Genomic DNA, 27826 nt, shown 5'->3' with positions numbered 1-27826 from the left:
GTGATTTTGTATATTTTCTGTTTATTGCAATTTGCATAAAGATAATTGCCAAAAAATGAATTACATAAAATATACAGCATGACCGGTTTCTCCATCCAGGAGAAGTAATCGAGTCGTCACTGTGAATAAAACTATATGCAAGAGAAAAGATCAGGAGGTCAAAATGTAATCCATCCTCTGGTGATCATGAATACTCACAAATGTCACAGGAATGTAGTTATTAGGACTCCCAGTTCCTCCTCATACACCAGTGAGTTGTTGTTTTTCTATTTGACCTGTAGTCTGAGTACGTGTTGCACGTGTGTGGAAGTCACTGAGTTTGTATGTTCAATATTTATAACTGGCAGTCAGCAGGTTTACAGTTTAACTAGGGAGATCCCCCCCACACACAAATATACACGATTACAACATATGGAGGAGTGCATCTCTGGTTGATATTTTTCAGTATGGTTTGGTATCTCTGTCCCAGTTATTACCTTGTGAACCCCAAGCAGTAATACATCATCTTTGGGCTTGCAGGTGATTGGGAATTTGTTATTGCTTCACGTTTTCCAGGTTTCTGTCAGCACTTGATAAACTTTCTATGTCTTCCAACAAAACAGACAAATAACTTAAAGGAATAAATCTTGTACCCTAGCGACAATGAAAACTGAAAAAAAAAGATTTAACCAGAGCAGAGCTGTTGATGAAAAGTTATATTTCATTAACTAAACAGAGCTGCATTATTGTAAACTGAACTGAGCTGAATCTATTGTTCTTATGGGCACTGGAGCTGGTTTTAAGTACATCCTGATAGAGTAGAATCTACCAAATTAACTTAGTTTCACTCTTAGTTCAGCTGACTGAGGGGAGCTGTTTTGACACCTGTTACAACCAACAACAACTGCTGTACACTTACAACATGTCTTTGTGGTTTGCTAACCAAATTTGGAAGGTACCAATAGCTGTGTCTAAAGAATTAAATGAGAAAAAAGTAACTTAAAAAAAAAGATTTTATTGAAAAATATTCATGCTCCAAAAAAAGCTAATGTGCGTAATGGGAAATGCATGACATATGACCAGTAGCAGCTACTATGAAAGAATAATTACAACAATTCCTGAAGACATCTCCCCATTTTTCTCTCTTAGATGGCGGATGTTTAGTTTGTTCCTTCTTTATCTTCAAGTTTTTTTTTTTAGAAGTTGCAATATGGCTGATTTTGTTTCTGGCTTTTTCAACTCTCTTTTATCATCATCCACCTTCTAGCGACACTATAGACAGCTGTGTATTTGCTACAAAGCAGTTAATGAAACAACTGCATTTTCCATTAATTTTCAAAAATCTGCTTCAGATTTATTTGACAGGATTTTGAAATCTCTACCAAAGTTCCTATCAGCAATTCTTGCCACTTGGCAGCCATCTTGATAACGCCAGTGGGCATTTATTTCAGGCTAACGAGACCCAGTCCCTGTTATTTTGACGATCACCACTACATAAATACTGTATTTATAAAATCATCAGTAAAATCTGACAAAAAAATGTAAAAAGATTTAGAAAATCTTTTTCTCCACATTTTATCATTCCAATATACATGTGCACACTTTCACATAGGCCCACCTGCATCAATGCAACAACACAATTGACTCAGTGTTTCCCAGTTAAAAGCAGGTGATTGGCTTTGGGGGGCAGGGGTGGGACAAGTGTCATATAATCACCATCTTTTTCATTACCAACTTCTACTACAGACTTTTCTTCAGGATATTTAAAGTGGCGAGTCACTCCTTTGTAAAGTCTCTACTGTCTCTGTTGGTTTCCCGGCAACCATAGTGTGATGCTGTTTTTAGAAGAAAATAACATCAAGAACAATCTGTATTTTTCTTGCCTTATTTTTCCTGTCCACGCGCTACTGCCACCTCTTTTGGGGTTTTTTAATATGTAGAACTGCCAGTGCTTTGGCCAAAGCTTGTTTAGTTTTTCTTCACTGCATTCATCACTTAAAGTTCCATTAAACCTGCAAAGCTCAAGGTTTTTGCTGAAACGAAATAGATGCAACTGAAGCAAGAATATATTGACTTTCAGTCTTTAGCTTAAACATATGCTGGATCCTACAACAACCAGAATGCAGCTCAATAGCACCTTTAGCGAGACATTTTCTGTCTAATAAATGCCCATATTTCTCAAACTCCATGTTTCCATTTTGTTACCTGTGTTTTCCATTAAAGCGTGTTGTCTCCAAGCTCAAATAAAGATAACCCTGCGGTCATCAGAGCATTTTTATTTCATAATCTGTATCTTATCTCCAGCTACAGATTCTACAACTGTGTTCACAGGCTTGGCAGTATTCCCAGTGACAAGTAAAGATTTCCATGTATAAAATCAGGGGAGTTCCCCTTTAAGTCTACACATAGTCAAAGTTTATCTAAGTGCAGCCAGCCATGGTATTATAATGTGATATCAATCTGGAAGTCTTATCTGGGGACGGTAAAACAAGGTTGTGCAAAGTGTAAACACCCACAGCAAGCAACGATATGATGTATGAAAGTGACTGAATCGCAGCCAAAGGTGAAAATACAGACTGTGTTGGTGAGAATGTATAGCCAGAGAGATCCATCAGGAGTCGTCTCACACACCAGCTGAAATTGTTGAGATGAGCCTTGTAGCTCTGAGTGAATGTAGAAGACAAACTTTGCAGTATCGTGTTTCCTGACCCTGTACCTGCCATATTTGCTTTTGTTGATAGCGCCGCCTCATTGTGTGCTTGTCTGCATTGTGAAACAGACAGAGAGAATAGCAAAATAACTATTTGTCTGCAGACTTGATGGCTCAGCTGACAACATTAAATGAAAAGCATCAGAAATACTCCTGTGTCTGTGTAAAATCTCAATCTCATTTCTTTTACGTGGTTTTATACATCTCGGGCCCTCGGATTCCTCCTTAAAGTTTTTCAGTGAAGTATTTTTGGGAAAATTACTGCTTTGATCACTGATTATAGTAATTTTGAAAAAATTATCACACAGAGACAAAGCTCGCAGTATGTATATATGCATTTAAATATATATATATATATATATATATATATATATATATATATATATATATACTTAAAATCTTTATATTTTGTTCTTCTCTTGTTCATGTCTTTTCAGTGTTTGTACACAGTGTTCTCGACCTTGTTTGTTCTCTGTCTACCTTTACGTTCCTTCTCCCCATCTCTCCCTCCTCCTGATTCCTGCCGTTGCCAGATCAGATGGAAGGTTTCAGTGCGGGAGTCGATGTTATCCATGTGTTTCCTGAGCAATAAAAAAGCTCTGCGTTACATTCAAAAATCTGTGCTGCCCTAACACGAACCCTCATCAAAGCACCTGGACAAGACGTTTCATGTTAAAAATGTAAAAAATGCCCATATCACTACAGACACAATTTTGCTCTGTGGATGAAGGAAAACATGTTTTTATTCAACATCTTTAGAGAGTTTTAGGGCCCATTAAAGGGAACAAAAGGGGAGCGAGAAGCCAGTTATCATAGAAAAAGGAGAGATTTGTTGCTCTTTAACATCACATCTCTCATACATAGTGTTGCACCTAGTTATTCATTCAGTGTCCTAAATATATGTGTAACAAAAGGGGAAAAAAGGTGCTGGCAAGACGAGCAGAAGCTCAGCATATTTTCTCACGTCCACACAGCTGGACAGTCACAGCTGGACATAAAGTTAGAGAAATGGTTCGACGCAGCCCTTCTCCGAGATCTGATTCTGGGAAGATGTGGGTGGGTTTTATTTCCTGGAGCTATCCAACCTCCTGACAAGCCAACAAGTATCACAGCCAAACATGTATTGGACCTGCCATTTGATGGGAGAGGATGACGGATCGGTATCACACTTTGGCTCAGCTGGGCTTAATAAAAACAGGTTTCCTATAACAAATCTGAAAGGGTATAAGAGTTTCTCAGTCTGTTGTTTTGGGTCAGTAGTTGTGGCAACGAGCAGCATTCAACTGTTTCCCCACTTAAATTTCAGTAAATTCCTGTCGCCAGTTTATAGAGTGCTGTGCTGGCTTGCTAGCTAGGAAGATAAATTAAAAAGAAATGCAAAGTTGAATTTCTTATGAATCAAGCTGTCAACCCTTTGATGGCTGGAGACCCAAACCTACCAACTGAGCCACCAAGAAGCTAATCTGGTTGGTGTCTAGTTGAAGGTTATAAGTGTAGCATTCATACCTGCATGTGCAAGGCAGAACGTGACACTAGCCATGTTTCTGTAATGTATTTCATGTGCATTTCAAATTAGTGCAATACAAAACACTAACAGAAAAAGCAAAAGTTGAAAATAACTTCCCCATTTTCCTGCAACACAATTATTTCTGATATAGTAAACATTTAACCTGCATGGTGGATTTAGCAGTTTCTTTTGCTGTTTTTATCTCTGGACAGCATGGGACATGAGCAATACCAGCTAATATGAAAGAATAATTTCTCCAAAGTGAAATCAGCTCTTGAAGACTTCTTTCCATTTTTCTCACATAGATAGCTAAAGTTTTGTTTGCTTTGTTTTCATCTTTGAGGACTTTCAGCAGTTTCCAAACAGTTGGTTTTGTTTCCAGCGTCTGCTCTGTTTATTACAGCCTGCATAACAGAACCTAAACTGCTACTACTAATGACATTATGCAGTCTAGTTTATTCGTTTCAAAGCAGGCAATGGAAACAAGCTTAATTTTGTGCTCTATACAGCGCAACATTTAGTAAAGATTTCCCAAATAGTGTGATTTATTGATGTGATGGTGGTTGGAGGGCATATTGCTAAAAAAAAAAAAAAAGGCAAGCTGTGCTTTTCTGATTCTCTGGACTAGATTAAGATATGTATACAAAAAGGGAAACAAGCATGTTTCTGAGACTGGTTAACTATTGAAAGGGACTTCTGTTCTTTATTTAGCTGTGGAAAAGCTTTATGTGGTGAAAGAGATACTAGGATCACATGGGAAGACACAGATAAGAAGTACAGGCAGGTAGAAATAAAAAACAGTATATCAAATGACCTAAAAATGTAAATGGCTGAAACCAGAGGGGAAGCAGGGCTAATCGAGGTTGCATGTGTCATGAGATTAACAAAGCTTCTTCCAGGGGTAAAACACACAGGCATGCACAATGTGAAGACGGCTGCTTCTGGCCAGAATATTTTACTGCCCATTTCCTTTTTAAATAAACAGCAGTGTCTGATGCTAATGAGGATACAGAGCTGCAATGCTGCTGATGTTTCTTCAACTGATGATATTTAAACACTATGAAACCTTTTCAGGCACATTGAAAACAACCTTTCAGCTCCTTCTGCAGTTTTTTTTTAAATCAAACCTGGTCAGGTTGTTACATTTTAAAGAGTATTTTAAGTGATTGATGGCTTTCATTAACCTTGACTGTTGCTCACGAGGAAGGTCCAAGCAACATTCCATGAAAAGCACGAAATAAATATAAGCAAATATCTTTGTATACCCTCAGCGCTACTATGTTCATTATTCCAACTGATTGAAAATACATTTATTCAGTCGTGTTTCTGCAGAAGCTGGTGGATAATGCTGCTGTCTGCATATTAACAGAGACTGAAACTCACTCTCGTCTTCAAAATACATACTTTCATGTATGAAAACTGCCCTACTTAAATTATAATAAGCCAATATGCTTTCCTTTTTTTTTTTTATCCTTCTTAGGAAAACCTTCTATCTTTTCCTCTAAAACCCTCCTCCAGTTTCAAGGTAACATTGAGGTTACGGTGGCTCAGACTAGACAGACTGTCACTGACAATTCCAATTGCTCTCATTGCCACATTACTGTCTCAAGTTTCCAGTCACCTAAATATGTCCATCACTCCAGATTTGCAGTGGTTTTCATGTTTTCTCCTCTCCGATAACATCTACACATATCTGTCTGTGCACTCTGTCCTTGGCTCAGATGTGCAAAATCCATCAAAACACAGCGATTATTGCTGATTAGAACATAATTGTGTCGAGGTAATTCCAACAAAGTAAAAATCAAACAAAATTATTTCATAATTTCTCTGTGAGTCAGCGAGTAATAGCATCCAGAAGGTGGTCATCATCAGTGAACTGTCAAAGCAACAGCTGTGTCAGTTTCCCTTGTGATAGTCAGAGGAAAGGTCACATGTTATGCCTGAGCAGTTGGATGTCTGTGTCCAGTTCACAGAACCAGGCCAGTCTCTTTCACTGCTGTGGATTTTTATTTCACATACATTTCAATACATAATTGGTAATGCCAGCAATGACCAAAAATTGGACAATTGAGATCAAAAAATGTGGTTGTTGGTACTAATGCTCTGAAATTCTGTGATTTTCAAGACCAATTTCAATACCATGACAAAAAAAATAAGCCAGTGAAATGAAAGTATTTAGATACCAACTCGACATCCACACACTGAATGCTAATATCTTCCTCTCAGCCATAGACTAAAACTAGCACTTTTTTGTATGCTGCTACAAAACTTTAAGTGTGTGGACAACTTTTGTGTCATACTCATTTTGAAACAATTAAATGAGGGTCAGTATCCCCTTTTGCAATTGAATTGTAATAAGAAAGAAACAAATCCCATTCGGTGTTTCATGAAATTGCGTAGCTGCAATGGCTTTTAGTTTTACAAAAAAAATCATACATTTCAGGCTTTTGGCTAAATGTATCAGAGCATGTTGTTGCTTTTGTAAGAGAAGCTTCAGTGTTTCAAGTCGGAAGGTAAAGCTTTGAGCTGAAGTTCAAAAACACTTCCAGGAAGCTAAGCTGAACATCACACTACATCAGTGCATGCTTGATTTGTCCTTATGATCATAAACAGTGAAGAAAAAGGGCTGATGTTTGAGGCTTTTGGAGCTGAAAGGAAAAAGGGTGTGATAATTTTTTATTGGCCTTTCTTGGCTGGGTGTGTGAAAGGAGGAGCCTCGCCTGCAAGTCACTGAGATTGGCCAGCAAATAGTCTTGCACTCAGGCCCAATCCCAGTATCCACACTAGCAGTCTCAGGGACTGGCAATTTTTCAAGTGCATGAGGGCTCTTTCAGTGCTATTACATGTCCTCTCTGTGAGCCTGAATATCTGCAGGCTTCCCAGAAGGACTCGCCTACAATCCATCCATCCATCCATTTTCTTCTGCTTGTCCTGGGCCGGGTTGCGGTGGCAGCATGCTAAGCAGGGCATTCCAGATGTCCCTCTCCTCGGCAACATTTTCAGGCTCCTCTTGAGAGATCCCGGGGCATGCCCAGGCCAGATTAGATATGTAATCCCTCCAGTGGGTTCTGGGTCTACCCAGGGGTCTCCTCCAGTTAGACGTGTCTGGAAAATGTCCAAAGGAAGGCATTCAGGAGGCATCCTAATAGGATGTACGAACTACTTCAGCTGGCTCCTTTTGCTGTAAGGGAGCCACTAATCCCTCTGAATGTCCGAGATCCTCACCCCGTTTCTAAGGCTGCACCCAGCCACCCCACAGAGGAAACTGCTCAAAGCTCATGACTGTAGGTGAGGGTTAGAACGTAGATCAAGCTTTGTCTTCCAGCTAAGCCTCCTCTTCACAATGAGCATGATCCAGAGACACTTCAACTCCTTTTCTTTGGATGGCAACTCACACCCAAGCCGGAGGGAGAAGTTCACCTGTTTACAGGAGAAGCCATAGTTCACAGTAAAATTAGAGATGTATGTGTGAATTCTGATAGTGATGGATATATGGATAATGTAAATAAGAAAGGAAGGTTATCTTTAACTGGCAGAATGTGAGCGCTTGTTTGAATTTTCAGTCAAATGTCCACTCAGGGTTTGCAGATTTGAATGGTTTCCCCCTTTTTTTTGGTAGTTCGTGTTCTCATTTCTGCTTCTCATTCCTTTTTTTTGTACCAGCCCTCACAAAATCACACACTTCAGCACCACAGCTGTCATGTCAGTTAAGTCTGAAAGGGGCCTTAGGGTGTTTTCTTTATAAAGATGGTATTATCCTGATTATCTATTGACTCCTAATCTAATGGCAAACAAATGTAACAGGGTATTCTAGGTTAATACTGTAAGAAAATTATGGAATGTTTGCTGTAAACAACCTCATTTACTTGACTTCACGAAAGAAAAGGCAAGTCAGACCGCTGTCAAAGTCTGAGCCGTACGGTAATTATAGAGAATTTGGTGCATCGCCCACTATCCCCGCTGTCATTCACCGACTTCTCCCTAATTCTGCAACATTCCTGACGGCTATTAGCGGCGCACAACTCATGAGAACTTCATCTGAGAGCATATTGTTGGTGGTACAGCAAGTCAACAACACTGACAGATTTATTTTCGGTCTCGGCTGTACATTAAGAACACAATATAGGTCACCAAGCCACTGCTGGCACGAGACGAGGTGCACGCCCATGGAAACGTGACCAGACTCCTGAATAATTCACGTGTCATGTAAAGAGATAGCAGCGAGGCCTCACACGCACACAAAAGCCACATGTTCCACAGCTCGAGGATATACGTTGTGGCCTTGGCAAACTGAGGACACAGAAATAGAACGAGCAGAGGGGGCTTCTTTCAAAGAGAAAATCCGCTACTTTGGATCCTCAGCATCTGATCAATTCAAATGTGATTTTCAAACACAGCAAAGTGCAAAATAACCATTTCTGTTCATGATGTTGTTAATGTTGATGATTTAATGTCACCATACAACAATGAAGTAACAGATTTATGCTTGCAGGTTCCTCATATAAAATGTCAGCTAATGGTTAATATACGTTAAGCCACTATCTAAACAAAGGCCTGCTCTATAACTGAGTGAGCAAAAAAAGAATGTATAAGTGGTTGAAAGCTGTGGAAACATTTAAGTAGGAGCTTGTGTCAAGACTTCTTGGTATAGATTGTTGTTATTAGACTTTCATGTATCTTCATAGGGAACCTATGTTAAAGAAATTAGAATAAGATTTATTAATTCTATGTGAGGAAATGATTTTACCTTTTTTCTGTCATCTTGTAAAAGTGCCACAGGAAGTCTCTGATCAGACATCGTGTTCTAGATGTTTGAGTTTTGTGACCAAGGGACACGTGGCAGCTTTGCATTGTGTTCATTAGATATTAATAAGGCCGGTTCATTATTAACCAAATTTGTCCTGATTACCTCCGACCACAGTGACCTTGAGGTATATGAGTCCTGCAACACAATTATTCGCTCAGGGTCTGCAACACACACACATATAAGCTTAGACACACAAGACAAAGCAGGTAGGCAGGCAGACACACTGCTGGGAAGATGGAAGAACGTATACCGACACCTGAGACTTCCTGTTATTGTGATAGGCCAAAGATAGCTTCTTATCTCTGAGGGCAGCGAGTGATTAACTCCGTCATCCAGCTACTCACAAATTCAGCTGTGAACTTGATGAGAGTGAGCTTCACAGACAACAAAAGAAAACGGTGCTACTGAGCTGCAGCTCCAGCCTGTGGCGACAGATAAAGGACGAAGCTACAGTATCCGTTGTTGTCTACACGCGAGCAATAAGTCATTCACCTCTTTCCACACACCTAGACGTTAATGAACTGGTTCACATAGGCCACGAAAGCAGGACACACAAAGGAAGAGGTAGAGCTGATGGGTCTAATTTCACTCTAGGAGACCACAGTCCCTTCCAGAGGGAAGATAATGGGAGTGACACCCCAAGAACACATTTCAGTTTGAATTATTTGACTTTTTAAATATTAGATGTAACAAAAAATCAAATTGTAAAAATACACCTGGAAGTTAAACACTCTGGTTCATTCTTTGTTTTCATTTTTGTTAAAAAGTGGCTGCATTTAGTCTATTAACCATAATTCAACTGCCGACTAGTGGGAACAACATGCTGTTTTCTTTAATGTGGTGTTTCTCCAGGATACAACACGCCCCACCACACTGGAATACATTCCACTGTTATATTGGGTGTGGTTCAATCCACCGGTTACATACAATTACACCCACATTTAGGGCAGACACAGACACGCAATCACACACCTCAGACATACATATTTCATGCTCAGTTGGCTATATTACATACACAATTAGGACATAAATAGAAACATAGTTGTATATTATTGTTATTTCCCCACTGGGTCATTCGTTTTCAAATTCTATTTTTTTTTTAGAACAATTTCTGCTCAATCAACTGTGATTTGTCTGAAATATTTGTAGCATTAAATATAGATATTTATAAAGATATTTGTGAAATTTTAGCTTGATATATGAAAAACTTCTCAAGATAAAAATTTAAAAAATGTTGACTTTTTTCATATTCTGCAATTTGAAGCCATGTTTGAATGGCAGTATCTCACAAGCTTTTAAAGATAAATGCCTGAAAGTTTCACTGTTATTTCTCATCAGTGCATTGATTTAGAATCTGCAACACAGAATCAAATATTACTACTATTAGATCAATGATCTCAAATGATGGATGAGAGAAGTAGAATGAAAAATTTAAGCCTTCATGAAAAGTCCCATCTTTGAGGACACATTAATAAAAATCTTGATAATGCAGAAGTCAATTAGTGATATTTTGTGAACTACATGTAGCTGCATATCACAATAAGAAAGTTTTTTTTAATTTCACAATTGATTGAACAGCTTTCTGCTTCAGTTTTCTTTTTCATAATTCAGCTCATTCATAATCAGAGACCATTAGATCCTCTTGTCCAATATTGTAGTTTCTGAACCAATGTCATGATGTGAAATAACTGAAAGAAAAAAGTTCCTGAAATATTGTCATCCAAAAGAATGTCTTTCACTATTAACAAAATTGGAATCTTTCATTATCAAACATAGCCTCAAATTTCAAAGTGCACAAAAACACGCTGAAAGGAAGTTGACGAGCATCAAAATACCATTTTAAATGTCCATTGTTTATAATAAAAAAAGTTTCAAGCAAATTAGAGATGGTTGAGCAGGCTCCTGACGGTTTAAGATGGAATAGCCCCTCCATATATAGCAAATATTATATATTAAATACCATATTATGCCAAGGTGGAAATAAATCGAGGAAATTTACAAAATTTAAAAATTAAATATCTCTATGATATTGGTAAAATTAGGACTTTAATCAACTCTTTGCCAACATTTCAGGCATGATTGCATATTGATCTAGGCCTGATCCGTCATTACTGAGCTGCAGGAGCTGAAAGATTTTATTACGAAAGAGACAAAACTCACACATGCTCACCTCCCACTGACCCAAAGCAACGAACTGAATTTGAATACCACACACACACACACACACACACACACACATACACACAATACAGAGAGAAAAATATTCATTTACAAATGCATTTGCACACACAGGCATGAACGCCAGCGTACACACGACTGACACACAATCTCTGTTTTTGCAACAATCCCAATAACACTTGCTTTGCTGAGATTTTTTCTTTGGCACTTTCAGGCTGAGCTCAGTGTGTGTGAATGTGCGTGTGCATGTCGACTGGCACCCAAACTCCACCAGCCTCCAAGCAACTGCTATTGACCTGCGGTGGAAACTATTTGTGAATGAGATGCCGAGTCCTCAGACACACACGTGTGCACCCAGGAGGAATGTATGTACAAGCACATGGATGCATTAACACAGACGTGCACACAAACTCTCTAATAAACACAATTAGACATGTTTGCATGCCTGCAAATGCTCGCCCGAAAACACACACAGCATCCAAAAGGCTGCTTTGTGGCAGCACTATATTTTAAGCGCACACACAAACACACAGAGACCCTTGTCCTGAGACAGCCCTCTCAGTGGGGAACAGGACCATTTTTTTTTCTGTCCATAAAAGCTGCTTTGTGTCCCGACTATCTGCTGAAAACACACACACAAACACACCTAATGACTGCTTTGTGTCCACATTTTAAGGCGAGGGCGCGCTCACAAATCAACACAAAGACCAGCTGCTTTGTACCCTCATTATGTAGCTGTTAGGCTCAGGCTACTTGGGATTGCAGACACGGGCCAGGCAGATGTCCACTGGCCTAATAGCGCTGATGGCGGCCACACACACAGACACACACACATGCAAATAGTTGTGTGTAATGACAGACTCTTCTCCCTGTCCTGTATGCTCTGTAAAAGGAGCGTGTGGCCTTTTCTAATCACCTAATGTCAGGGAGGAAATCCATGTATCGTCTGGTTCATAGGAAGTGATGCATCGTCCAGTACAGAGTGAAAGTTGTCTGAAACAGGAGTACGAAGAACTGGGTAGTTAGTAGCTGCAGTAAGAACTACCGCAAAATAAAATATTCGCCAGTGTTTGGTTGACAAGAAAGGATAAAACACTGGATAATAGATTGGAAATACTGCAATCGTTTTTGGTTGTCAGTGTCAAATAATATAATAATAAAAATAATAACATTATTTCACACCTATTAAAAACAGAGTTTACAAAGTGCTTTACAGACAGCAAAAAATAAAAGGAGGATACTCGGGGGGACAGCTAAACAATGGAAGGCTGGTCAGTCCAACCATGGTAAAGATTTTCAAAAGGAACCAATAAAACAACACTGGATAACATAATAAAAATACCACATCCAAGTAAGGGAAAGATTAAGAGAAATAAAAAAAAAAAATAGAGAGTAAAACCACAAATGCAAGAAAATAATAATAGCAATTGTAAACAATAAAAATAAATACGTAAAGTTCATAATTAATGGGTAAAAGAGAATAAAATTATCAATAAAATAAATAAGGTCAAACAACAACAAATAGATGATAAAAAATAGATGATAAAAACAGTAATAAAAACAAAAATAGAAGAAAAATAACGGAAACAATAGGTATTAAGAAAAAACTTATAGCTGGTTTGTTGCAGTAGTGCTCCAAAGTGCTAAACAACTTTTCGTTGTGTACATTTTATCACTGGGAGTCCATGTTTGTGCACCACAAACAATGCTTCAACACTACATATATTAGCCAGCTAGCCATTAACCAGCTTCCTGCCTGTGCACTGACCAAGTGTATACCTGCTGTTCAGCCTTTCAGACTCACCAAGGGCTCCTTTCTTTTGTTTCCGTATGTGAATTTGTTGCTCAAGGGGAAATATTTTAAACTCAGACTGACACATTTTTTTCTCCGTTTTGTGCTGCCGAGATGAAGCAAAGTTTAGAGGCGGTGCGACGGCATAAAACGATGTGAACGGACATAGATTTGCGTAAGGCAGCATGAATTGAGGTGAAAATTTGTTGATGTGAGTTGAAAATGTTTGGGTGACAAAATCCATGCTTATCTCACCATTGTTTAAATCCAATGCAAGACTTTCATCTAGAGGACTGGAGTTCATTTCCCATTTGGGGCCTTAATTATTTTATTTTTTTTGCCATTTTTTCCAGAAAAGAGAGCAGGGTAATGACAAACAGTGAAGCTCATGTCAGGATTCCAACAGCATTTGTGCCATCTTGGTATTTTTCCTAACCGCTTGGCAATCGGGCCATTGTTTTTGGTCTTAACCTTCATTTTCAGTCACTGTTTACGTCTGTTTTCATCCACTGTTTGATTATGCTTGGGGCACAAAACTACTCACCTACCTGCAATACAAAAATACAAGAGACCTGCTGATTAGAAATTTGAGATACATGAAAGACAAACCTAATCGGAGAGAAAATATTTTTCTCAGAATGTGTAAAAAGAGACTGCAGTTTAGCTGTGAAGGAACTTTATGTTTTGGGATCGCTTTCTTTGCTGAACGCTCCAGGTTCACATTATATATTCATAAGTCATACAGAATATAGAAGGATATCAGAAGCCCTGGAGCAAGCAAAACCAACAATGAGATGCAGCACTGCACATTAGATGCGCAAGACCAACAACAATGTGGGACTTTTGGCCGTTGCTGACGTTCATAATCATGTTTGCTTATGAGTCATGAAAGGGCAAAGAAGAATACAAAAAAGTCTGCAGAATGGGAGGGAAGAACAAAAGATGGGGCTTCTGTGTTGAGTCAGTGCAGTTAGTTCTTCCTCAGAATGGCTGTAATGACTGAATATGAATCCCTAATAAATCTGAGTCACTCTGACTTTTTCATGTGGCTTCTGACAGGATGGGAAACAATTTGAAGACCAACAAAGCGTCCTTTTCTTTCCCCCTGCGACAACCGAGCAAAACGATTGACGTACATCAGGATCATCCCACGCCTACTCGGCACTCATAGTTTTTCATGACACACTTTTTGCTGCTGGCTGAGCGTGAGTGTGTTCCACTGCCAGTGCAGCCATTCACAATCTAATCTTTGTCACCATCTCTGCTTCACATTTGCATGCAGAAGCTCAGAAATTGACTGAAGTGAGGAAGCTGAGGAAGTCAACCCACATGAGCATGTGGTTTGACTAAACCCTACAAGGAATTCTCATATCTGAGAGCCGTCTGGCAGGGATGTAAAATACCAGATATGGGCCAGAATGAGGCCACTGATTCCATGTAGGCAGGGTTCAAATTGTGAAAACCAGAAGGGGAGAGTTTTCTCAAGCTCCCACTGTCATAATGGGAAGGTGCTGGGAACAGATAACTACTTCCTGGTGCATCTGCTAATCATGTATGCTGGCTGAAAGTGCTCGTGTTGGTTAAAGTGAAAGAAGTAGCTGCTTTTGTGCTAAATGGATGAAAAACTGCATTCTCTGTATATGAGGGTAACTCATGACCTGCAGCTATACATCGCACATTCCTCTTCATGATTAGCACATTGCAGAGGCCAACATTCACACTCTACCTCTGTGCAATCTGTGTGCTTCAGCCACCCACTGTACAGGATGTCTTCAGTCACCATGAGTCCTAGCAGAGGGTGCACTACATGCATCACTACCTAATTTCACCTACACCACATTCGCCTCCAGGGAAACAAAGCAAGGTGAACAGAGACTGCAGGTAGTGGGGAGACGACAGCGCAATCCATTCCTGGCTGCCGTCCCATGAAAGGGCACCATGGACTGCTGCTGGAGCCAGACGAGACCTGATGTGCTTCTCCGAGGCACCTCAGGGAGCAGCAGGATGGGCCAACTTAATGGCAGGCAATACTTTATTGTCCATTTCACATCCTAACAGAGGATGTTTTCCACCGCGATTCCATGTTGTGATGATTTTGTGTGGCACATTTTCATTATTGTACCTCAAGACTTCTATTTTAAATGTTTTCTAATTCAAATGATTTATATGGTGGATTGTAAAATCTCATATACAGCAGTTTTTCAATTCCTGACATTGTAATTTTTAAAACGAATTTCCGTCAAAATGGATTAATTTAAAACTGCAATGTCACCAGTCGGTGGACTCCTGGTATGTCTCATCCAAATCAATGTCAACAGTAAAGCATCAGTGTAGAAAAGTTCTTTTTGATTTAAATATATGAAAAACATAAACAAGCGCAAGCATTTCAATGCTCAAAGCTTTGTGTTGGAGGTTTTGTTATTCTAAATTTTGCAAATACATATCGGTTCCATATGTCCATTTTCAGTGTCCTTCATTGCTAATAATTTGCATTCAGATTAGGAAAAAACACAGAAGTCGACCCCTAGTATATTCAGTAAATAAACCATGTTAGTGGACCCTTCTAGCAAAAAAGCCTAGGGTAATTTTCCTTTAAAAACTGTTCCTTTTTCCTAACAAATATTACTCAAACCGTAATAAATTGTGGATTTGTTGAGGGGCTATTTTCAGTCATGGATTAACAGGCATTTGGTGTTCCAGTCAGTATTTAAGGTAACAGAAATATGATGTTTGGAAATGACTGGGTATAAACTCTGGTGCCCGAGCACAGTGTAATGACAGAACATTTCACTCCCTTCAACAACACAGCATTGGTATAATGGTATATTACAGAGGAATAAACCGACAGGTTCTGCTCTGCACTGTTGATACACGTTAGTTGGATCTACTCATTGAGAGCTTACGTGCTTCTTCTCAGCTGAATGGAGTAACAGTTTGTAGTGAGGAGTCATGTAAAGCAGTAATCTTCCCATGTGTACTGTGTGCATTACAAAGGGAAAAGGTTCATATGCAACTTTCAACCCACATGAGCTTTTCGCTTCAGTATTTGAAAATAATAATAAAAAGAAGAATGGAGAAACTTTATACCCTGAAGTCATCCTGTGTCCTTTCGAGCTGAATGACAGAGGGATTTATGAGCATACTGTACATTCCTAAGCAGTGATTCCCAGATATCACGCTTTTTCTCCCAAGTAATCCTCTTAGTGATGAGATCTGAGGTTTCATTTCCTAATAGAAGGTCAGGGAAAAGTTCAAAACCACATCCACCGTGTACCTGACAGCCTGAGTATGATAGCTACTACATCATCTGGTGATTGTCTGAAGTTTTGGGAACTTTTTGAAATTAATATGAAGTAAGGACACATTTTTCACAACATTTCACTGTCACTTTCTAAAAACATTACTTTGGCTGCTCTAAAGATAGCAGTTGGAAACTTTCGAGAACTTTGGTCACAATAAGAAATTAACAAATGGCAAAGTTCAGATTTGTGTATTCTGGCACTGGATCAGTTGGTGTCTGTTGCTGGTACTATCAGCAGCAACATTTTCACAAACAATAGTTGCATCTGATACCATTTACTGTAGTGGACACCATATTTACTATCTGCCATTATATCTGATTGTCTGAATTCTGAGCGAAAATGAGAATAAGAGTGAAAAATATCCACTTACTGCTTAACATTGAGCCCATTATTTAGGGAGTAATGAATGAGGAAACAAGTGAGTAACTTCAGACATGTAGCTGGTTATAGACTGCTTGATTGTAATTTGTTCACTATAGCTTGAGCTTGCATAGCTCTGAAAATTGTTCTTATTGAAGTAACCAACAATGGCTTTATTCAAATGTGGTTTTAAAAGCTGGCCAACATCAAGGTTCCCTTTCACTTGACTGTATCTGCATTTTCAACTGGTAATTACAAAACTGAAACAAAACACAGCAAAACTTGAATAAGTTCTGTGGAAAATAACTAGCAAAGAAATTTTAAATGTTCCAATGGAGCGTCTGCCAGTTGATATACTTTATGCTGCTATAATTAGACATAAGGTAAATTTTGTTTTGAAAAGCCAACATATTTCAGAGTCCCTGGTAAGCCTTTTGTAACATTTCATAAGTTTTATTTTGATATCGGGTGACCGGTGAGGTCAACCACTGTGACTAAAGGAATTAATTTTTCTGGATTTTCGAAAAATAGATCATAAAATTGTAGCGTAACCACTGAAGTAGTTAGGTTTGCACTCGTTAATAAAAGGGCACCATCCTCAGTTTGTCTGAGGAAATTATTAATTTAAAACAAAATTTGAAGGAGACTTTGATTAAAATGAAGTTGATCGGTCTGACATCTGAAAGTCAGAATTCTGATTAAATTGACCTCAGTTCCACACAAAGAAATGCACGAGACCGTGAATTGGTCTAAATGAAAAACATTTATTGACTATTCTACTAACACAATACAGGTGAGCTATGTACAGCCAGAGATAAAATGTGTGTGTGTTGAATGATTTACAGGTTCAAGGAAGAGGTATATGGTGAAGGAGGACAGTTAGCGGACGATCTAACACAATGAATCGGTAGTTTGGACTACGATCGATATGCTAAAGAGTGACTAATTTAAAATCATCAAGCTATTAATGACATCAACCCAAATCAGGAACAGATAAAGGTTAGCGTTTTCCTACGTTTGTATAGGGCTGTGCAGGTTGGAGCCTCCGTTCGGCTGGAACCCAGTGGAAGGCCGGAAACGTCCTCACGATGCACCCAGGCTTTCTCTTCCCGAAGCGTCGTGTGGTCGCTAGGCAACGAGTTATGCCGTTGGAGCTCTCGGCGCAGTATCGAGCGTCTGCCAGCAGACGTCTGAAGTAAGGCAGTCGGTGATGAGTCAAGCCGCCCGGGTTCAGTGCGCTGTCTTGTATGGGGCAAATTACACACAGAAAATGTAAGGCTACAAGAATAAACCCGAGGAATAGTAATAAATGTACTCTAATTATTTGGCATCGGCACTTAACGAATCGCATAGTTAGTAAATGTGCTACACCTAAAATTTGTTGACCACATTTTCTATAATAAGATTTAATTTTTACAGTATTGCAGCCAGAATGAGATTTTATTTTAAACAAGGGACGGGAAAACAGCAGCGTTCCAAGGGGGAACTGTTGACATCGGCACTGTTGCACCTGGGTCACTTTAGGGGGAGGGAAACCGCGGCACCCCAGATGTAACCTGGAGGCCGGAATGTGTCAAGTGTCTTCATTGCTGCGCATTATCTCCTGTACTTTACAGGTTAGTACCTTTAAAACTGCTAATGTGTGCTATGGCTTGTCAAGCTTTAAATGTTACGTCGCTGTGTATCAGTGAGATGTTATTTTAAGTGATGAAATATAAAAATAAGGGCGCTAAAAATGCGCGACAGCTATGTACACGGGCTAACTTCTAACCACGGTTTCATAGGGTTTTTGCTACTTCGGCATTGTCTGGTAGAGAGATCCTCACCTTCTTTTGTACATTCTTCAGAGTTATATTTAGTCTGCTACACCTGTTGTAGTTTTAATCTGGTCTTTAGTAGATGTTTAAGCAAACAAAATTGTTATCAATTGAGGATATGTTTTATGTTTTAATAGTTTGGATAACAGTAACTCTATGAAATGTTTCTGGTATTATGGTATTTACATGACCTGAAAGTGCCTTTGTCCTTCTATGAGTTTAGACATCTAAAAGAAGCTTGTGTTTAAGACAGTGGTTATACTGTATTGATTTAGAGATGATTGCATCCAGCACATTGAAGTACTGGAATGTGAACAGTCTGTATTAATGGAAGAAAAAAAGGAGACAATATTGCACTTATAAGGACATTGATACCATGATGTTTGTACAAAATGATGAATGTTTTATATTCTGTGAAACCAGAATAGTAGAGATGTAACCTGGAGGACAGAGAGTGTGCTGAGTGTCTTCATTGCTGCGCATTATCTCCTGTATTTTACAGGCATTCATTTTGGTTGCTGTGGTCCTATTCTTGGGGCCCGTAACATAAACATCAGATCTGTGTGGCTAAATGAAGAGACTGGTTGGTATGGTCCTCCTGCAGTTATGTGATCTAGGTCTGCCCTCTGCTTCGGCAGTGATTTAATGGTATCTGTCTGGATAAATAGCCAGCACCTATTAGTCTTGGAGACCTAGCTATGGAGAAGGAGGATATGTGAAATCAATTAACTGTAGTGATAATGATGGTTTTTGGGAGGAAATGGTTGGACAGAGCACCGCTTAATCAGACACTGGAAAGGTTATGGAGGAAGGGGATTTCTGTATGTTTAATAAGCACCTGGTAAGCAGGTTTTTACTGAGGATACAATGCGTTGCTACTACAATGTTTTAAGCAACTTTTGCTTTACTTTTTTGCTTAGCTACTTTTGTTTTACCTTGTCTCCTCCAGAAGAGGCCAAAGAACTGATATGAATGTTTTGTTTGTTTCCCTGCATATGTGCTAATTCAGTTTTACATCATTGTTGGTGTAACTATTGCTTATATCTTTTTTCTGACATAATATATAACATAATAACTAAACTAGACACTTCATGTGTTGCACATACTGCTGGTGTTTTTTTTTTTTAAATCTGCTTTGGTATTTTATCATTTCATATTTATTGTGCCTTTCTTTCTCTTCGTCTATGGTGTACTTGTTGTAGAAATGCAGCGCACAGTTCAAAACAAAATTCCCCATAAGGACAAATATAAGTCAAGATTGTAAAGTACATCTTTTCCTTGTCCATCTTTTCTTGACAGTTGCTTCTATAATACCAGCCTTCATTTAATAGTTTACATAGTTTAGCTACACATGCACAAAGCGCAGAAGTATGTTTGGATTCATTGTAGCTGCTCACGCAGATGCAACGTTCATCAAAATGACTCAGAAATACAATGAAAAAATGCAGGCAAGGGCTGGGAACAGTGTGCAGTATATTCACAATCTATAGACTTTCATAGACATGTGCAGTCATAATAATAGTCTAGTGGAAAGATATCATATTTCACTTTGAAACGCATTCATAATGAATAAATCAGTGAACCAGAAGGAAAATCCTGTGGCTCCATCTCATTAAAAATAAACAAATATTCATTGAAAACAGAAGATGAAAAGATGACTGTAACTTGAAATTCAGTAATTGGCGAAATAGCTTGGAACTGACGAATGCGGCACAATACTTTTATGGCATAACAAACACATTTATGAAAAATAATGACGTTATGGTGAACATGGAAACCTGTTGTTGAGAGCTGCACAGAGAGAGGCCGTCACAAGCTCTTCAAATAGCAACGACAGTGTTTGCATGTCGTTCCCCATGCAAACAACATCCCAGATGTTTGTTTTGCAATGGAAAGTATCCACCCAGCAGTCAGCGTGTCTGTGAGGAAATGGAGTTAATGACAGTTTTTAAGATGACTCTGACTTTGCAAAAAAAATAATGCATTGTTTGTCTCATGTAGGTGGAGATGTGTGGATACGTAAGAACACTGGAGAGAGGACAAGAGAAATTCTCAACACATGGCAACTCATATAAGACGTAACATCTGTGAATGATACAGTATTCTGAGCACAACATGCTGTTAAAGGTCAGTAAAATGCGTGAAGGTGCTCATCAGTTAAATTATCATAGGTCTGTTTGCTTGTGGAAGCTTGCATGTCTGTATTTGTACACTCCACATCTTTAGAATACGGAAAATCTAAATAAGAGGGTGTTTCAGTTAAAAAATGCTGCTTATGCTGTATTTATGACAATGACCTTGCAGTCCACTAAACAAACAGGAAAATTTGACAGGAATGAAATGTAGGTAAATGCACTCATACTACTCTTGTGTGGAAAACACTATATGACTTTTTTGTGCTCTTGATTCTTGCATTGACCTCAAAGATTTCAAATAAGTCTGACTCAATCAGTTAACAAACACAAAGCGTTTGACTCTCACCTGCCAGTTGCTCAAGCAGCTTGACATGCACACACTTGTTTGTGTGCCAGAGGTTATTTGCTAAGGTTTCCAAACAAAAAACACTTGCTTCAGGGAAATAATTATGTGCTATTTTCTCGGGTGGTTGTCCTGAAAAAAACAAAGAGTCTTACACAAGAGGACACATCTCTGACGTACATAAAGCTCATCAGTGAATGGAGGTTATAGTTCATATTTTCCATCATAGTACTCAGCTTGTAACATATTTTTGTGTGCATTTGAAGCATTGCGGTAGAAAAAGTTGAGGAAATTAAAAAAAAAAAAAAATTACCCGTTTTCACAAAAAGTGATTTTGGACTGAAAATCCTGAAATCCTGAATATTTCTTTACATTAAAAAAAAAAAAAAAAAGTTTCTTCTTCAAGATTTTTTTTTTTTTTTTTTAGAAATTGGGAAACAACTGGTTTTACCTATGTGGCTTTCTCCATATGCAATGAAGCATAGACTGCCATCTTCTGATGACAATATGCAGTGTGGTTTATTTGTTTCAAAGCAGTTAAAAGAAAAAAAAAAGCTTAATTCTCATTTTCTTCCACATTGACTGCTATATGGAAAAGCAGCATCTAAGACTGTATGTGGCAAAGGTGAGACAGCATCTATTGATCTACTACAACAATAATGAAGACAATGTGTACACTTAGAGTGCAGTCGTATTTAAATGTGACTTACTGGGTCACACAGACTGTTGCACAGAACAATAGCATTTATCTTCATTTGTGTAAGGCTTTAATCCCTAATATGTAAATTACTAAGACCACATCATAAATAACACAATAAGGTCTCCCCCCAGAGTTTATACAGATTTCCACATAGCATCCTCTACCAGAATGTGTGTCCCATTGTGTTCCTCCAAACATTCAGTGCTAGACATATTTTATACACTTGCTCACTTGAAACACGACTCAGTGGCTTGGAACTGTGAAATTTAGAAGCTTTATACAAATCTATTTGTTCAAATCCCATTCAATCAGTTGAATTTTCTACATGATGGATTCCAATCCTTTTTTTCTTTTTTTTTAATATCTCAAGGGATAAAAGCTAATAGGACACACCTGTGCTCGTTACGGATTCCAAAATTGTCTGAACACGAATAAGAGATCTCATAATTTTTGAGTTTTTAATAACATTTTCAACATGAAGGAGTTTTTTTTTCCTGCAGCAGTTTACCCACATACACACGGTTTATTATAGCTAAATCTTTGTAGCACAATTTTCTCTTTCCATCTTCCTTCCAGCAGTGACTAGAGCGGGGTTAATTCCCCCCTTCCCCATCATCTCCTCTATTTTACTTCCTTTGTGTGTCTCTTTCTCACTCACACTCACACCAAAGTTCACCTCACGTGCATCCATGTTTATCAGCTTCCCTTCAGTCCCAGAAGAACTCGTCCACGATCACCAGGCTCACATGCTCATGCGGTGCACTTCCCTGCCTGCACACGCTGCTTACAGATTATTGCCTGCAAACGTGTTCATCATCTCACCCCACGCAGTCTCACGTGCACTCTGCTGAGCCTGTCCTCTTCTCTACCCCCTCCATCCCCCTCAGGGACTCTTGGCATCATCGCAGATATTTCCTCTGCTGCTTCACACTGCTATCATTTTTCTCCTTCTTGTTTTCCCATCTTCAGACGTTCATCCCCATTTTTGTATTTGTTTTCCTTCTTTTTCACTCATTTTTCTTCTTATCTCTATAAGCACTCCACAATGTGATGTATTGGCAACAATCCACAGATAAAAACATCACCAATATGCTCACCAAAGGCTGACAGATAACATCGTGACATGCGCTTAATCATTTGGAGCTGGTGTTTTTGGTTTGTTTAAATTTTTCTGGCAATTCTTCCTTTTTTTTTCTTTTTTTTTCCCCCAAATGTGCTTTATCTTTCCTGCAGGACCGTTTTATAACCAATTTTACCACCTGGTAAAAATGAACTGGCATTAATGTGGCAAGTGAATGCATCAGTGCTCAAACCTTATTCAAGAACTGTTTGAAACTTAATGAGAATTCTCTATTATTGAGACATTTTTCCATAACACAAGGTTGCTTAAATTATAAATTTAATAGTAAAAAATATCAAGTTGTAATGTTATCAGTCTTTTACAGCAGACCTGAGTCACAATGGTGATACACAAAAATGATCCTCATACCTAATATATATGATAGAGTGACTTGTTCTGTCGTTAACGTTAGTCCAGCTGCTGGAAACAGACGCTCAGCTGGAACAGATGTCCGCAAATGCTGTCACAGAAACTTTGTCAGTTCAGGAAATCTGTCAGCATCGCCGATTCACTTAATCTTTTTAGCTTTAAAGTGGTTGAAAGAATGTAAGCAGACACTCAGCTCCCGGCTAGTGTTTTGAAAATCCGTGTTTAGCGTTTTGTGAACCGGACAGCGGGCACACTCGTTTTCCGCAAATTGATGGTACAGAGTTTACCAAGATCCCTGCTACAATGAGCACTTAGACAGCAGGCAGACATGTTTTTCACAGCTGTATGCTGAGGAGTTTATCGACACTACTGCTACAGTCTGCACTTAGACACCAGGGAGGTCAGCAAATTTTATTTTTCTCTTACAGACGGTCAGTAAACACACCTGTAACTCCATCGTATAAGATACTCCACCTAGTGGCACAACTCTATTCTACAATACCAGCACGCGATACAATCCATAATCCACAAGACATTTTCTTGTCCTGCATTACCAGTTAAGATGTTTTGCTTCAATAAAATTAACATCAATGAATTATAAACACCCCTATGTATTTATGTTTTGCCCTGGTTTGATAGCTGGCAGTAGAGATGAAGAGGAAACCTTGCATCATCTAAGGGCCAGAAGCCAAACAACAACAAACATGTTCTTTCTACTACAGGGCCAGAGTTTTGGCCCCATGTGTAGGAGGGGAATGGCAAACAGATAAAGGTTTACGTGGGACAGAGAGTTATCTGGTAACATGTGGTGTCATGTTACTATGAATTATCAGCATAGGAAGAAAAATGCATGCGTCGTACATACAAACACTCAAAGCAGGAATGTGTAGGATTAAAAAGACCCATCTGTCTCTGTTGGAGAAAAAAGAAAAAGACAACTGACAGTCTGGCTTTGAACTCAAATAAACTAAACAGGTTTAGTTACCATCAGGTTTAGTTGATTAAGACATAAGCAGAAAGGCTCCGTTTTTGATGTGGATGAAACTTTGAAAGCTATGCAATGGCACGGTCATAGTCTGTATATATCAGCGTGTTACAAAAGTGATCCAGTTCAAAGAGAACAGAGAGGATCAGTTACTGTTTTCAGTCAGTCATGTCCAGTCTGGGTGAGTAATGGAAGCATCTGAACATCCAAGTCGTGCAGATTGGACGGAGATGTTATCTGAATAAAAGACAATATTCAGCAGTCACTCTATTAAAAAAAAAAAAAAAAAAAACTTGTCTTGGAATTTGATCATCCTGCTTCAAAGCATCTGGACCCTAATGACTTACTGTTTAACTGCTGGTTTTAATTCAGCTTCATGTTGTGAAGCATCTGCCTTTCAAATCCAAGGACTGTCAGTTGGTTTGCTGCTGCTTTGAAGAAGTTTGACCCTTTTGTTCAGCAAATACAGCACTTTGATTTGCAGTTAATATGCAGAAAAAATAATAGCCAGTAAATGAGTAAAGAAGCAAGGACAGTTGGATGAAAATTCAAAGCAACTCATAAAACTGAGTAGAGGGCCAATTAACAGCAAACTACACAAAACCAAGTCTATAAAGGTGAGTTTCAAAAGCTTACCAAGGACACAAAGACAGGCTGTTCCAGTATTAAAACTCCATGGCTGTAAACTATGGGGAACTATGTGGGTGTCTGAATCACTGCTGATGGATGTGCTCTGCTTTTAGTGTGAACCACAAACATGTCCTCAATCGGTCCAAACCGAGTCAAAAGCTTGTTGCAGTTTTTTTTTTCACTTGAAATGATGGGAAATACACGCATATTTTCATTTATAATATCTCAAACTTAAGCTGGACAGATAGTAAGAGGCAAAAAGAGACTGATGATCAAAGAAACCAATGCATACAGCTTTAGCTATGCTTCAGAAAAAGAATAAAACCAATAGAGACAGACCAATCAACAGTAAACCGGGAAGAAAAACAGACACAGATGTGGCAAAAGTGAATGAGAGCAAATACAGACAGGGAAGAGATGGAGGACCTGTAGTTATGCAACATATCGTGCAAGCAAACCAACAGTCAACTCTGATTTGTTTGGGAATCTTTTTCAGAAAACAGGTTTGTCCAAGTATAACACACCTAAACACACAAAAGCTCATGTAAAGTCCAGTGAATCTCTTCTCTTCTCGTGGTTTTGGGTCTCATTAAGTGATCTATATGAATTAATCCTTTACTATTTTTTTCACAGGTAAGAAGCATTAGAAAGTGCACAATAGTGAATGCTCAACAGATTGTAATTTATAATGATAGGAAGCTGCAAGTCATACTTGCCAAACAGGCGGAAATCATCAACATTTTACCAGATAAGATGATCACATTCCTGTTGGATGAAAATGAATTCCTTGCACTCTAGGAGGATGTTTGCCTGGAGCCCCTTCAATCATCACACCAGTAATCGGTAATGAGACACTTTTGCTTGTAAATAATTCTGCAGAAAAACAGCCTTCAAGCATATTTCTCCTCTCACAGCTTCTATGGAAAAAACAACTCCCAAACGGCTGTGAAATCAGCTCTGCTGAGCAAGAGGAAGAAGAGGAATGGGTTGCGTGGCAGGGCCAAACAGGAGGTCAGGATTCATCCTTCTTTTATGAAGGCAGCAGCATGTTCAAATACACTATTTATCTTTTTATTTTCACTCTGCTGGCTTTGTTCAAAATTACAGGAATATTCTGACATTTTGAAGATCAGCCTCTTGTTTTTCTTTTCCAGGCTGTCGGAGACACTGTGTGTTCAAACTGTCCAACTGACAGGATGTCCAGGGGGAACACATGTAAATAGTCTGCCCATGTAAAATAATCTAGAACAAATATTGCAAATGAAGGTGGAACTGGATCCGTCAGCTTATGCGTCTGCGCTGAATGAAAGGCTCTCAGTAAAACCTTGACAGCAGCTCTGTAATCCATCAGCAGACTTCAAAGCTAGTCTTTTAGTTCGAAAAACCTTCTCCTTTTACCCTTTCCTCTTACTGGGCAGGAGCTCCAAACCTGACCTTTCAAAAAAGTGAATTAAAAACAACCTTGAGCAGGCAGACAGAGGCCAAAACAGGAGCTCGGTAACACTTTTGCATGTCTCGGTTTCCCCAGCTCCCTCATTTGCATCTGCAAATCCTGGTGGATTTGGTGCCACTTTTGACAAGATCCGAAAAAAACCCACATGAGACAAAAGATAAAAGCAGTCAGAAGAGGAAGTGATAAACATGTATAATGCTGTGTAAGAAGCAGCGCAGACAAATATGGGGATTTGTGTCATCATTTGGTTATAAATCCCTCTCCACACAGTGACAACAGCCCAACTGTTAATGGAATAAAACACTTATAAAGAGCTGAAGCAGTAGTTATGTAATTCATGATCTAACTTCAGAAGGGGTTGTTTGATGTGACACTAACTCTCTCCCTTGCTGAGTAAATGTTACAAGCCTAACCTTCTTGTGATGTCAAAGGAAACCATTGGGGGAAAACTAAATTCCTAGAAGAGCTGTTGCACATCAAATCCTTCAAGAGTAAACTATCCAACATGGGTTATTTGTCCATGGAAGCATAAAATTGTGTCATTCATCCTGTAATAGAGAGATGAATTCCTGATGCCACTGAAGGGCTTGTAGCCATTTGATGAGCTTCTGAAGCTGAATAGAATTTGTCATTGTCTTTATTTTTTCCTTTTCTGAGGAAATGAATCATGTTATTGGGATTCTAGGATAAACAAGTATAAATTACATCAATTTTCGTTTAGTGATTTATTATGTGAACCCTCCAATACAATAAAAACAATATATATATTTAATGGGACATTGTCACTACATCCCGGGCTGTGACTGCTTTTTTTTAAAAAAAATACAAGTCAGAGCTTTTTTTTCTCCTATAGCAGAATGACGAGATGCAACCAGACCATTCAGCACAACATCATGTGAACGCTAGAGAATAGTCTGGCTCTTCAAGTCAACTAATGGAGGGGTATTAAGTTAGTGGCATCCATCTAGTAAACATGGAGAAACAGGCTTTAAAAAGTAAATGTTGAAAAGCAACTTTACAAATGTTTAATGTGAAAGTAAATGCATTCAACACCAGGAGACATACAATGTGTTTCAGTAAATACTGAAGATAAATATAACTTTGGCTTGTTTTTAACAAAATTCACATGATATATGGCATGATATTTGACCACCCTAATCTGTTTCGAGGCAACTAAAATCATTTGTAAACAACAATATTTCCACATTGTTATTTTAGAACATTTCTAATCCATGTCATGGCAATGTGCGCCGCATTACATAAAGATTTGTTATTTGTTTAACTGGATACCCATGTTCACATGTGTTTGTGTACTTTTGGTCTGTAGCTGTTTTTTTTTTTAGGATTTGGACTAGGATAGGAGCCTTTCTAGCATTTAAGCTGAATCCCACCATGTGAAACTATGATATTTACAATGCGTTTACTGGAAAATATTTAGGGACAGCATTTTTCCATTTTAATATGTGTGATGTACAAAGACAAATCCAGATAAAATGGTCATCTAAGGAAGCAGTATCCTAGTATATCACCACAACATATAACCACAACATCACTGGTTCTATTGTGGCGAAGGACCTTTGTTTTTTGGAAGCCTCCTCATCCAAGCTATAAAATGTCCAATAAAGGCAACAATGCAACA

At 38.7% G+C, this 27826-nt stretch overlaps 1 long non-coding RNA gene across 1 annotated transcript; it reads left to right on the top strand.

Annotated features, from left to right (window-relative positions):
- Positions 1-17880: 17880 nt before the first annotated feature.
- LOC111580484 (uncharacterized) lies at positions 17881-27474 on the top strand. The gene is made up of 4 exons (XR_002747179.3): positions 17881-18251; positions 20454-20579; positions 25649-25745; positions 25889-27474. It is a non-coding gene; the product is annotated as an uncharacterized LOC111580484 (long non-coding RNA).
- Positions 27475-27826: the final 352 nt, after the last annotated feature.

The sequence above is a fragment of the Amphiprion ocellaris genome, chromosome 13 (assembly GCF_022539595.1).
Source record: "Amphiprion ocellaris isolate individual 3 ecotype Okinawa chromosome 13, ASM2253959v1, whole genome shotgun sequence".
Lineage (NCBI taxonomy): Eukaryota > Metazoa > Chordata > Actinopteri > Pomacentridae > Amphiprion > Amphiprion ocellaris.
The sequence above is the reverse complement of the archived record's forward strand: the minus strand, read 5'-3'. Positions and strand labels throughout refer to the sequence as shown.